The sequence below is a fragment of the Tamandua tetradactyla genome, chromosome 6 (assembly GCF_023851605.1).
Source record: "Tamandua tetradactyla isolate mTamTet1 chromosome 6, mTamTet1.pri, whole genome shotgun sequence".
NCBI classification, from domain to species: Eukaryota; Metazoa; Chordata; class Mammalia; order Pilosa; family Myrmecophagidae; genus Tamandua; species Tamandua tetradactyla.
Window position 1 is genome coordinate 175,794,571 of NC_135332.1, and position 13,019 is coordinate 175,807,589.

The 13,019-nt window shown below is 39.5% G+C and overlaps 1 long non-coding RNA gene across 7 annotated transcripts in view; it reads right to left on the minus strand.

Annotated features, from left to right (window-relative positions):
• Nucleotides 1-13,019, minus strand: part of LOC143686519 (uncharacterized) — a 138,896-nt gene that overhangs the window by 92,890 nt on the left and 32,987 nt on the right. For 5 of the 7 annotated variants that reach the window (XR_013177224.1, XR_013177225.1, XR_013177226.1 and 2 more), the window contains exon 3: nucleotides 3,441-3,543. The exons of 1 other annotated variant lie outside the window; for it this stretch is intronic. This is a non-coding gene — a long non-coding RNA (uncharacterized LOC143686519). Of the gene's footprint in view, nucleotides 1-1,029; nucleotides 1,116-3,440; nucleotides 3,544-13,019 lie in introns of those variants that run through there. One more of the 7 variants, XR_013177228.1, reaches the window with a different exon arrangement.

A 13,019-nucleotide genomic window follows, 5' to 3' on the forward strand; every position in this document is an offset into this window, starting at 1 on the left:
AAGAAGCCAGTTAGGCATCTACTTTAGTTTGGTGGGCAATGAGTCCCTTCTGCAGAAGATGCTCATCTTCCTGAGCCCTTTTAAAAGCCAAACAGGCTGATGGAGGAAGCAAAGAGCAGGGTGCAGGGCTCAGCCAGCCAGGGAAGTGTCCACAGAGCACGAGTCACCGTGGTGTCGGTGTTGTGTGACACGAAGGCACAATATCGAACTGAACACGGACCTGAGGACAAGCACAGAACTAGCCGTGGGAACCTCGGAGCAGTCCTTTCCAAAAACAAAGCTTTTCATGCAACCCACAACAAGAAATATGTTTTACAGCTGTAACCCAACACACATACATATAAATAAATATGACAAATGAAACTTTTCTGAAACAATTACTATTTGCCACAAGATGTATTCTGGTATTGCCTAATTCATTCTATTGTCTTTCACTTCAATTTTTAAAGTGCTGATCACATCCCTAAAAATTAACTTCTTATGACACTAACAAATCACAACATGCAGTTTGGAAGAAAAAAAACTGTGTTAGAGAATGTCTCATTCAACTCCCTATGCAATGCTCATGCAAATTTTGTTTCATGCCAGCCTGAGGTATTCTTTAAGAATGTCCAAGTCATTCCAGAAATGTAAGTTTACAGATAACGATCCTACCATTTTGAGCATCTACTGTACACTAGGCTCCACAACTGTGCTCTAAATTGATATACTATTTAATCCTCATAACAGGCACTTAAGGTCATCCTATTATCACCTCCTTAGGACAGATGAGGCAACTGAGGCCTCCACAGGGCATGCTTCTTAACAGGGGAAAGTAATCCACTTGGGGGCTCAGTTCTTTGCTGTAGAGATGGTATTAGGAACAGAGACTTCTGTTGCTTTCCTCATAGATGCCATATTCCCCGCCACTTGCCTTCTTTTCATTTTACCCCTGCTTCCCAAAACAGGGAGCTCATAGTTGTGCAGCCCAGGGTTCGTCCTGGATGATGACAATTCATCGCTGGAACTGCATCGTCACACAGTTCTCCCCTCAATTTTCAGGCTATTGGATTCCATTATAAGCATCAAAGGGTGGCTGCAGCAGCTTCAGACATCATAATCTGACTCCATTGCCTCTAAAGCAAGAAGAAAAGAAAGGGAGGGAAAGGGGTGTCTCCTCATGATTTTTAGGGAGAAAAACATTTCTCTGAAAGCCCTCAAAATTCTTCTCTTCACATTGTATTGGCCAGAATTGAGTTACAGGCTCACCTTGGCCAACTTCTGCTGTATCCATTTTATCCCCTAAGGTGGGCATATTGCCACATATACGAAACCATAACTCTGCTACTAAGGAAAGCAGTCATGGCTGCTGGGTAGGCACCCAATGATGCCTGCTGCACCAGCTTCTTGATTTCTGGACTGTGCTTGGACTCCACATTCAACTCGATTGAAAACATGTTTGAACTCTTTCCATGTGCCATGTCTTACTAATCCTAATTGCCTTCCTGGAACACTCCTCACTTACCCCCAGCCTCCTATGCCTTGCTAATTCCTCCTCCTCTTTAAGGTCTCAGTTTAAATGTCCTCTTCTTCAGAAAACCGTGTCTGAGTTAGATCTGGATTAGATGCCTCTCCTCCCTCTTGTCTCCTTAGACGAAATTTCACTGCATTCACAGGTCATGGCTGCCATTATTAGTCTTGTACCCTCACACCAATGTGCCTGGCAGGCATAGATCTTTCATAAATATTTATGGGATGAATAAGTAAAGGTGGTAGATATTATGTAAAAAGGACATGGTATTTTAATATCATCTATTTGGAGAAGGCACCAGAAATTTATCAAATATTCATAAATCTCGTAACAAAATTGCAGATTGTATTTATCCCAATTTTGCTCACTAGGAAACGGAGATTCCAAGAGATCGAGTTCCATGTGCAAGGCCACACAGCTTGTGATGGGAATGGACAGTCAGGATGGAACTCCTGGTCTGATTTGAAAGCTCAGGGACTTTCCACTCCATCATACTGCTGCCCAGCAGAGATACCCTACTCAGTGGTCACCCCTAGCCATAGTTTGCGATATGACCTAGATGAGGGTACAACAGACATTTTCTATAAAGAGCCAAATGGCCAATATCTTAGGCTTTGAGGGCTATACAGTCTCCATCACAGCTAATTTACTTTGCTGTTGTAGTGCGAAAGCAGCCACAGACAATACACGAACGAATGCTGTGGCTGTGTCCCAGTAAAGCTTTATTTACAGAAATAAACAATGGGCTGACACTGGCTCATGGGCCATAGTTTGCAGATCCCTGATCTAGAGTAATTCAGTTCCCTTTAGTTAGCTTTGGTTTCTTCATCAGTAACTTTGTTGATTGGGATTTGAGGTACACTAATTATTTTGAAACTCAATTATTATTATTATTATTATTATAAAGCCCAGGAAACATTCTGCTATACTATTTACATTAGTGATAAAATCTTACATCTTTAATGCAAGACTTTATTCAATTAAAATATTAATATTAAAAATGAAATAGTAGGAAAAATATTAAAAGGTTCATAAAGGCTTCAAGAGGAACAGTTTGGCTAATATAAACTAAGGAAGTAAGAAAGGAAAACTTTAGCTTCATATACTGTTTGCTTCAGCATTTTTACTCTATCAAATAACTGTACATTTCATGGAAAATACAGCCTTTCGATGTTTAACCTCTCCCATCTCTTAAAATGCACTTTCCAAAATTCCTCTTATCTTGGAACATTGATTCTTGCCTTTAGAAGTTTGTAAATGTATAGAGTTATTTGTTATAAACTTGTAGAATTTCACAAATGTTTACTCTAACATCCTAGGGTTACTGTGAGTATTGAATAAGATGATGAACCTGACACAAAACCTGACACAAAGGCAGTGTTTTGTGCATTGTGACTGTTATGATGGTTGTCAGTATTAATAGAGTGACATTTAATATTAACATCAGCAGCAAAATTTCTTATTCCTTAGAGTAGTGGTCTTCAGCCAGGGGAGAATTTGCTTCCCAGGGTACATCTGACAACGTCCGGAGACCTTTATCACCAATAGCCCTGGAGTGTGCTTCTGGCATCTAGTGGGTAGAGGCCAAGGAGCTGCTCAGCATCCTGTGGTGCACAGGAGAGCCCTACAGCAAAGAATCATCTGGACCAAAGTGCCAGTAGTCTGAAGGTTGAGAAACTCTGAATTAGAGTAACCCCTGTGCCTAGCACAATTCCCAACACAACATAGGCTGTCAAGAGATGTTTGTGATTGAATGAATGAATAAATGAATGAGTGGTTGGATAAAAACAGTCACCATCTTGATGACAAGCTTTTGTTCCTGCCTTATACATTGCTAAGGAAAACTGGGTCCATTAACTTCATGATTTAATTGACATGTCATATTTAAATGATAAAATTTCCTCCTTGCTCCTTTATATCCCCATGCTACCTTCTAGGCTTCATGTCAGCAGAGGCCCTGGATGTGCACTCAAGTTTAAACCTCCAATGTGTGGCACGATGATGGCACATAGAATGTGCTCCAGAGTTGGTGGCTGAATGAATCAAAGAATAGTTTGGGTTAGTGCCTTTGCTATTGTCCCATATTTATTCAACCTTTATATGCTGGCTCAGAGGTATGTAACCCAGAAAAACATGTTCTTCATCTTAATCCATTCCTGTGCCTGTGAACCCATTATAAATAGGACCTTTTAATGGGGTTACTTCAATTAAGGTGTGGCCCAACTGAATCAGATGGGTGTTAACCCTATTACTGAGTCCTTCTAGGGAAGGCTACAGAAGGAGCAGCCACGAGGATCAGCCCAAACCCAGAAGTCAACGGAAACAGAGGAGAAAGGAGAGGACATGGCCATATGCATTCCCATCTGATGGCACAGCCACAGAACCCCAGAGAGTGCCAGCCAGACAAAAGATATTGACCCTGGGAGGACCCAAGCCTTCTAATCTCTAAAACTGTGAGTCTATAAATTCCTGTCATTGAGCGATCCCATTGTATGCCATCTGCTTCAGCAACTGGGAAACTAAAACAGCTTACTTACTGAGCCCTTTATGTCCCGCTTCAGTCCTTCATGTTGGATTGATGGGGATTTCCTTCTCCTCCTTCATTCCACCCCCATTCCAACTCCAAGAGCAGGTTTGCATATTTACATAAGATTTCATGCCACTCTCAGTTTTTCCAAAAACAGAAGGAAAAAAAATCTGTGAAGCAAACCCCGACAGCAAGATACAGCCCTGCTCACTCAACACTGACAGGTTGTACGCATTTTTACGGGGTAGAACTAATATGTGGAGATAATTGTGCAGAAGGAGCTGCTGTAGAAAATGCAAAAATGGCTGCTAAACATGGAAGCACACAAAAACTGGAGAATTTCACTCTGCTCCAGGCAGCAAAAGAGGCTGCACATCTCCAGGGGATGAAATGAGCATTGTAAGTTGATGGAAGAAGTAGTTACTGCAGGTTTTTTGTTTTCTTTTTTTGTTTGTTTTTTTAAAAAAAAATGCCTCAAAGGAAAAAAGATAAAAATTTAGAGAATCACCAATTCTGAAAGCTCCCATATAGGAAATTTTGTCTTTCCCAGGAATTTTTAACCTTGTATTAACCCTAGGATGCTCTGGGTGTTATAAGAATCCATAAATCCTCAAAAGTTTATGTAAAATTATTTTTTAGATCTCAGTTTTCTCCTGTGATTTGTCATCATATTCATGATCGAAAAAAAGTTAGTAACCACTTAACCACTGCTCTACCAATGTTTTTTGCCATTTAATAACATGCCAAGTATTCTGCTCAAGAACTTGACGTTTTTTTCTCCTCTAGTTGGAAAAATAACCCTATGAGGTAGGAGCTTTTATTGTCCCCATTTTATAGACAAGGAAGATGCGGCTTACACTGGTTATTGGACTTGGCTAAATGTGGAGGCCAAATGCCAACCTTAGTCATTCCAAGATTAAATCCAATGACTGCTCTGAACCACAACTCTTAACATTTACTTCCCTTATTACTGTGAGTGAATTCCTTCCAGAAACTGTCAACATGGCTTTGGACAATTTATGTAGCCCCTCTGATCCTCTGTGTCTTCATCTATTTTAGTATTAATAACCATTTCATAAGGTTATTGTGAGGATTAGATATAAAGATTTTTATATGACAGTGCATGTCATATGAAAAGCAAGCAATAAATACTCCCTATAATTATACAGACACGCTACTTCAATTCCCACCACTTCAGTTTGCAGATAAGGAAACTGAAGCTCAAGGAGTGAATGTGACTTGTCCAGGGTCATGAGAACAGAGAATAATCACTCAAGGACTAGAGCTCCCAGCTCCTGCCAAACAATCTGGATGACCTCTGGGGCACCTCATCCTATTCAACCTCAGCACGAAGGAGAACTCCCACCCGCCTCCCCCACCCCGCAAAGGGGCCGCACAGAAGCAAGCAGATCTGAAGGCGATAGTAAAAGGTGGTCTTCAATCCAAACATCACCACAGATGTTTTTGAATCTTTCAAAATAATATTAAGTAGCTATACTCTGTTTGGATTTTGGGGTTTTTCTTTTTTGTTGTTTGTTTGTTTGTTTTATTACCCATTCCCTGGAGCTTGAAGTGAGTAAAATGATAAAAGGGAGGGGAGGGGAGTGAGGAAGAGATTGAATTGGAGTCTGTATCTTTATCATGAAAACCCTGACTAAATCACTATCTAAATCATTGCCTTGCCAGCTTAGCATGAAAGGATGAGACAGTCATAGGTTTTGAAATTAGATTGATCTAAATTTTAAGCTCTGGCCTCAAATGAACAAGCTATGTAGTCATGAGCGAGTCATTTAGCTTCTCTCTCACTATACTCAAACATAAAATGTGATGAGACGCCCACCTCACAGGGCTGGCAGGAGATTCAGATGAGATCTCAGGATACTTTGAAAGTAGCAAAGGAGGGCAGAGACTCTGAATTTAAAAGATATGAGCTCATATCCTGACTCTATCACTTATTAGCTGTGTGACACTGAACTAGATACTTCACCTCTCTAAACCTCATAATCGTTTCTATATTCTAGGGTTGTTGTGACGATCAAGTGACAAGATGCAGGTAAAGATCTTGGTAAAATTCCTGAGAAATGCAGATGTTCAATACATGTTAGGTATAACAAATTATTGTCCTTTAGATTTTTTATTGAGCAGAGGCTTGGCTGAGTACCTCTGAATTGATCTGTATAATCCTTCATCAAATGCTTATTGAGTAACTCCTGTAAATTAAGTTTTATGTAAGAGTTTATGTAAGGTTTTGAGACAAAACCCTCAAAAAAAAAAAAAGAAAGAAAATGGAATTCAGGGGAACATAAAAGTGTCTTCGATATTTAAAGAATTATCACATTAAAAGGGATAAGTTTTTATCTGAACATCTCCTGAGAGGAAAAGTAGGCCAAATGAGGGGAAATTACAAAATGGAACATTTTTGTTTTGCGTAAGAAAGGAGTTTCTACTAATTAGAATTATTAGCAATGGGATAGTTAATTCTGGAGTGTCATGAGCTTCCTCTTATTGAAAACAGCACAGTTTCATTGCTTCCAGTTCCTGCCACATGGACATACTGTTTTCCCAAATACGTGATGCCATTTACCATCTCTGTGAGTCTGCACACGTCATTCCCTCTGCCTAGAGAGCTTCCTCGTCACGTCTGCATGAGCATCTCCTGGCCAAAGTCTGAAGTTCTTAGGTCACGTCTTCAAAGGTATCCCATGCTCTCTGGTCCTGTAGCAGGTTGTGCTCCCTCTTTGAGAACCCCTTCATCATCTTAATTTTATCATCTATCTCATCCATGTTTGACTTCATTGAGGTCCAGGACTGTGTCTCACTCATTTTGGGTCCCTTTCCAACCTGACACCTGCTTGCACGTGCCGTCTTCAATCAATGAGTGTTGAATGATACTCGTCAAATTGTTATGTCCTGAGAAGAAGTGCTCTAAATCGTACTAGGTGGTTTCTATATTTGATCTGCATCAGTCAGAATAAGTTAGGCCTATGCTGAGTAGCACACAATCTAAAATCTCAAGAGTTAAGGAATAAATTTTATTCTCACTCATATCAATTATTTTATAGTTCAGGTGACTCTTTGGGGTACCTGTGCTCCACACTGTGACCCGGGATCAAGGCTGCTTAGTGTTGTGACCCCACCATCCCAACTCAGGACTTGCATGCTTTCCATCACAGCAAAAGAAGTACTGGACAATCTCAAAGGGCTTTTCATTGCCTCTGTCAGAAGTGACACACCTCAGTTCCTTTCACATCGCTGTTCAGAACTAGATCCATGTTTCCATCTAACCTCTCAGAGAGCTGGGTAGTATGGTTTTCCATGTGATCGGGAGGGCAGATATAAGCAGGATTTGGCGAATATATGTCATCTCTGCCACGTGGCTTTGAGATGTCATTATAAAAATCTTCTCTTAGAGTGCTATTAATGTATGCCATCTGACAAAAATAATGTTCTTGAGCATCTAAAATATGTACTGAATTTTATGCAAATAATAGTTTATCCATATAGTTAAATATTATGTAGCAATTAACAGTTATACTAAATAAAAATTACAAAATATTATTGCAAAAATGTTATAAAATAATTTGTACAGTATGCTTACATTTTGCTGAAGAGTAATACATGCATGCATACATATGCATTTAAAAAGCTCTGGAAGGATTTTAGGGCCCATCCCAAATCAAGATGGCAGAGTGAGACGCTTCAGAGCTCTGTTCACCCATAGAAGCTTTGAACAACCAGTAAGAACTGACAGATATATCTAGAAAGCAGCAGGCATAGGGCAAAGGCCAAATCAAGAAAAAAAGGTTACATAAGAATAGTAAGATCTTGTAGCAAATCAGCTAGCCCTCCCACCACCCCTTTCTGCTTGGCCTAGAGCCAACTCACATGTCCATTGTTGGTCCCTGGTCCCAGTTCCAGAGGGAGCAGAGTAACCTCCATGCCCATAGGGGTAGCATGCATGTCTGTCCAAATCTGAGGCATGAGAGACTCAATGTCCCAGAACATGTCCTGTGTGCAGAAGGTGGTTGACCAAGCTCTCCTACAGAACACTGGAATGAGGAACAGATGCCTCAGAGTCTAAATTCCAGCTTATATATAATCTTTATAAAAGATTATAAAATATACAAATAAACAATAAGTAATAGCCCAGGCAAAGCAGATTAAAGCACTAGAAACCATCAGAGAGAAGGATCAAATTAGGACATTCCAAAGACAATTTTAAAATAGTCCTAAATAGGCTCAAAAAGCTAAAGGAAAGGTTGGACAAAGTAATAAAGGAAATGAAAATAACAGATGAACACAGAGAGAATATCAATAGAGAGATGAAATTTATTAAAAGGAACCAAACAGAACAGAAGACAACAGTAACAGAAATTTAAAATTTCCAAGAGGGTTCACAGTAGATTGAAGCTGGTGGAAGGAAGAATCAGTGAACTTGAAGATAAAACAATTGAAATCATCCAGCCTAAAGAGTAGAATGTGAAACTAATGAAAAAAGGTGAACAGAGTTTGAGAAACCTGTGGGACACTATCAAGCATACCAGTATAGGCACTGTGGGAATCTCAGAAGGAGAAGAAAGAGAGAAAGGGGCAGAGAGAATATTCAAATAAATAATGGCGAAAAACTTTCCAAATTTAACAGAAGACATGACTGAATACATCCAAGATGTCCAGTGAACTCCAAATGGGATAAACCCAAATAGATTCACACCAGGCCATGTTATAATCAAAATGTCAAATGCCAAAGATAAAGAGAGAATTCTGAAAGCCACAAGAGAAAAGCAACATGCCACCCACAAGAAATCGATAAGGCTGAGTGGTGATTTCTCATCAGAAACCATGGTGGCAAGAGGGCAGTGGGATGACATATTTAAAGTACCGGAAGCAAAAACTTGTCAACCAAGAATGCTATATCCTGCAAAACCAACTTTCAAAACTGTGGAAGGATAAGACATTCCCAGAAAAACAATGCTGAGGGACTTCATCACCACTAAACCAGCCCCAAAGAAATATTAAAGGGAATTCTGCAGGTTGAAAGTAAAAGACACTAGAGAATTGGCATGTTGAAAGTAAAAGATACTAGAGAATTGACTGAAGCACATGAAGAAATAAAGATTCCCAGTAAAGATGGGTAAAGATAAATACCAATACTATTGTATTTCTGGTTTGTAACGCCACTGTTTACCTCCTACATCATCTAAAACACCACAAATACATAAAATGTAATGATAAATCAGTGGTTTGGGACTCCTGATATATAAATCCATAATTTGTGACAAGAACTACAAAGGGTAGGAGTTGGGAGGGGCATAGGAATATACCTTATGTATGTTATTGAAATTAAGTTGATATCAAGCCAAATGAGATTGTTAGAGATTTAATATGTAAAGGTAAAGTCTCATGGTAACCATGAAGAAAATACCAGAGAATATTCAAACTCATAGAGACAGTGGCATACAGGTTACCAGGCATAGGGAGCAGGGGTAATGGGGAGTTAATGCAAAATGAATATAGGTTTCTGCCTGAGGTGAAAGGAAAAGTTCTACTAATGGACGGTGGGGAGGGCATTGCAACACTGTGAATGTGATTAATCCCACTGAATGGTGTGCTTGGGAGGGGTTGGGATGGAAAGAATTTATGTTGCATATGTGCTTCCACAATTTAAAAAAGAAGAAGAAAGAAATATAAACTGAGGAATTAATGGCAATTAAATGCAAAACAGGATCCTGAATGGGATCTAAGAATGGAGGAGAAAAGGTTCAAATGGATGATACTGGGACATAAGAAAAAAAAAGGAATATAAAATGTAAACTTTCTATCAATGTTCAATTTGTTGAACTTGATAACTGCACCTAAGGTGATTACCTAAATGAATATCATTGTTCATGGGAAATATACATGGAAGTATTGTGTGTTCAAGGAGACGGATGTGTGCAACCTGCACTCAGATGTTCCATAGATAGAAAAATGATTAGTGAGAGAGAGAGAGAGATAATAGATAGATTAGTTAGATTAGATAGTTGGATGGATGGATGGATGGATGGATGGATGGATGGATGGATGGATGGATGGAGAGATAGATAGATGATAGATAGATAGATAGATAGATAGATAGATAGATAGATAGATAGATAGATAGATGGATAGATGGATGAATAGATAGAGGTAGATATACAGATGATGGAATGATATGCCAAAGGTGGAAAAACGTCAAAATTGATGGATCTGGATATGTGGGGGGCTGTTGAAGTGAGGGGATATTGGAATTCTCTGCATTATTTTTTCAACTGTCATGTAAATTTGAATTTATTTCAAAATAAGAAATTGAAACAAAGCAGGGTCCTACTTCGGTGTGGCAAAATGAATCAAGGTGGGTCCTAGTTTATATGCCTGGAGGGCTTTAAAAGAGGCACTAGAAGTCAGAGGACACCTCCCGAGGACACGAGGGACAGATGCAGAGATGTGAGTCGAGGAGCCCCAAGGATGGCGGCCAGGCACACCAGAAAGCTCCAGTCTCCGAGAGAAATGCAAGGCCTCTAATACCTTCATGTTGAACTTCTAGCCTTCAAAACTGTGAGACAATAAATTTTTGTCTTAAATGGCAGAAAAAAAAAAACCCACCTCTAAGGATAAACACCAATTAGTTAAGAGTTGTTATCTCCAGAAGGTGATTTTACATGTTCCCATTTTCTTCTTGTGCTTTTCTGAATTTCCTATGTTTTTACAAGAAATGCTCATTACTTCTGTTATCAGAAAAGTTCTTCCCCCTTAATTTACCAAAATAATGTACCTGCTGAGCTGAGAAACCATTAGATCACTCGAGAATGAAGTTATCTTTTAGGGCTTTGCTTTTTGAAACTGCCGGGGGTTCATGAAATCTGCCCAAAGGAAGGAAGGCTTTTGCCTTCTCCTAAGATAATAAATCTAAAAATAATATCCTGTAGAGTTCAGACTTCATATGTGAGAAATGCCAACCTTAAATTTAAAAAGAAAATCATCAGGTTGTGAAAATGTTACAGGCACAGATTGCACCAGGCTGGGAGGGAAAAGGAGTTAGCAATAGCTGGAGAGGTAGCTGACCGCATCAGGAAAGCACGCCAGGAGACTGGCAAGGGATAAGAATATAGGAGGAGGTGGAAAGGAAGGAGAAGAGAGAAGGAGGGGGCTAGGGGAGAATGGGAAGGAAGATTGGAGTAATAGAATATGAGGGAGGTGATGGAAAAGAGGCAAGAAAGGAGAAAATGTGGGGAGGGGGAGCAGGATGAGGTGGGTTTGTGAAGCCAGTTAAAACTCAATTCAGATCTTGTTCTACTGCTTATTTCCTGTAACCTTGGTTTAAAGATCTAACCTCTGATCCTCAGATTTTTAAAAAACATTTGCTTGTCTATAATTTACTTAATGCACGAACATAGTTTTAAAATCTAGTAGATAGTTTCTCACAGCTGTCCAAAAGTCCACTGTCCACTCTCTCTATTCCCTAATTCTATTTGCTAAAGAAACGACTTCTAAATCTTTTGCAGATGCCTCTGGCATTTGCCTCCATATTTCTAAATGACAGGCCACATAGAAAGTTCCTCAACCTTCTGTCTGGTAAATAATCTATTGATTTCCTGCTATGGAAGATGCGTGTCTCTCCCTTCTGTGCTCGACCTCCTCTGCCCTGGGGCACCCTCAACACCACCCCCTTATGCAGAGACCCTTGCTCCTCCCATACCATCCCTGTCCCATCTTTATTTAAATCAATGCTATGTTCATATCAAGATACCAGTGAAAGCATTTTCCCCCTGCTGACCCATGCAATACTGTCTGACAATTAGTTTTCTCATGCTTTGTTTTATGCATCGAGGTCTAAGGATTCAGGCTTAAACACTGTAGCATGTCCAGCACCGCTGATCTGGCCATTTCCTTTTCCTTGGAACCACTTCTCTAAGACCCCTCTGTACTCCCTGTCCCAACCTAAAGAAATTGCTTTCCACCCCTCGTGCACAGGAGTCATCCTGGAATGTCCCCCCACCGTCCTCCAGAGGGCTCTGTGTCTTTCATGTGTGGAATCCTGCTTACTCAGCCGCATATCCTTCTCTTTCTTTAATCACACACTCTTTGGGGAGAGCACGTCCTCTAGTCACATCCTACAACAAGGTACACTGGAGGTAAATTTTTGAGACCTTGAATGTCTAAAATGTCTTTTCCCATTTTTTCTCTTAGCACATTTGCTGGGTTAAAGAGTTCTAAATTGAAAGTAAGACTCATTTAGAATTTTTAAAAACAATATCCCTTTGTCTACCAACTCCTGTTACTGCTACTGAAAAATCTGGCACCATGCTGACTCCTAAGCTTTTTTGTACAAACTATGTTGGGGTATTTTGTTTACTTACTTGTCTGTTTAATCTTTGGAAGCTTTTAGTTGTTTTTTAAATATTCTATCTCTTTCCATCAGGAAATGTGATTTATAATCTTTGGGAAATCTGTTAAACTTTTTTCCCACATAAAGTCGTCTATTTTTTTTTCTAAATTCCTATCATTTAGATTTAGGACTTCGTAGCTTAATCTTCTTATGTATATAGATTTCTATTTTCATCTCATTATCCTTTTTCTCTGTCTTTTGGGAAAAACCTTCAACTTTTTTTTTTCCCCCTCCAGCCTCTCTACTACATCTTGACTAACAGGGTGATATCTATTTAATGCAGAAGAATAACCTCCAGGATAACCTCTCGACTCTGTTTGGAATCTCTCAGCCATTGACACTTTATTTTGTCTCATTTCACTCTTCCCCCTTTTGGTGGAAAAGGTTTTCTCAATCCCCTGATGCTGAGTCTCAGCTCATTCCAGGACTTCTGTCCCACGTTGCCAGGAAGGCCCACACCTTCAACTTTTTCATACCCCTATTCCTAAAGTTTTTTTTTTCATTTTCATACTTCAAATTCTAAGAGTTCTTTCTTCTTATTTTTGTTCTTTTTAAAAACATCTTAGTCTTATTACACG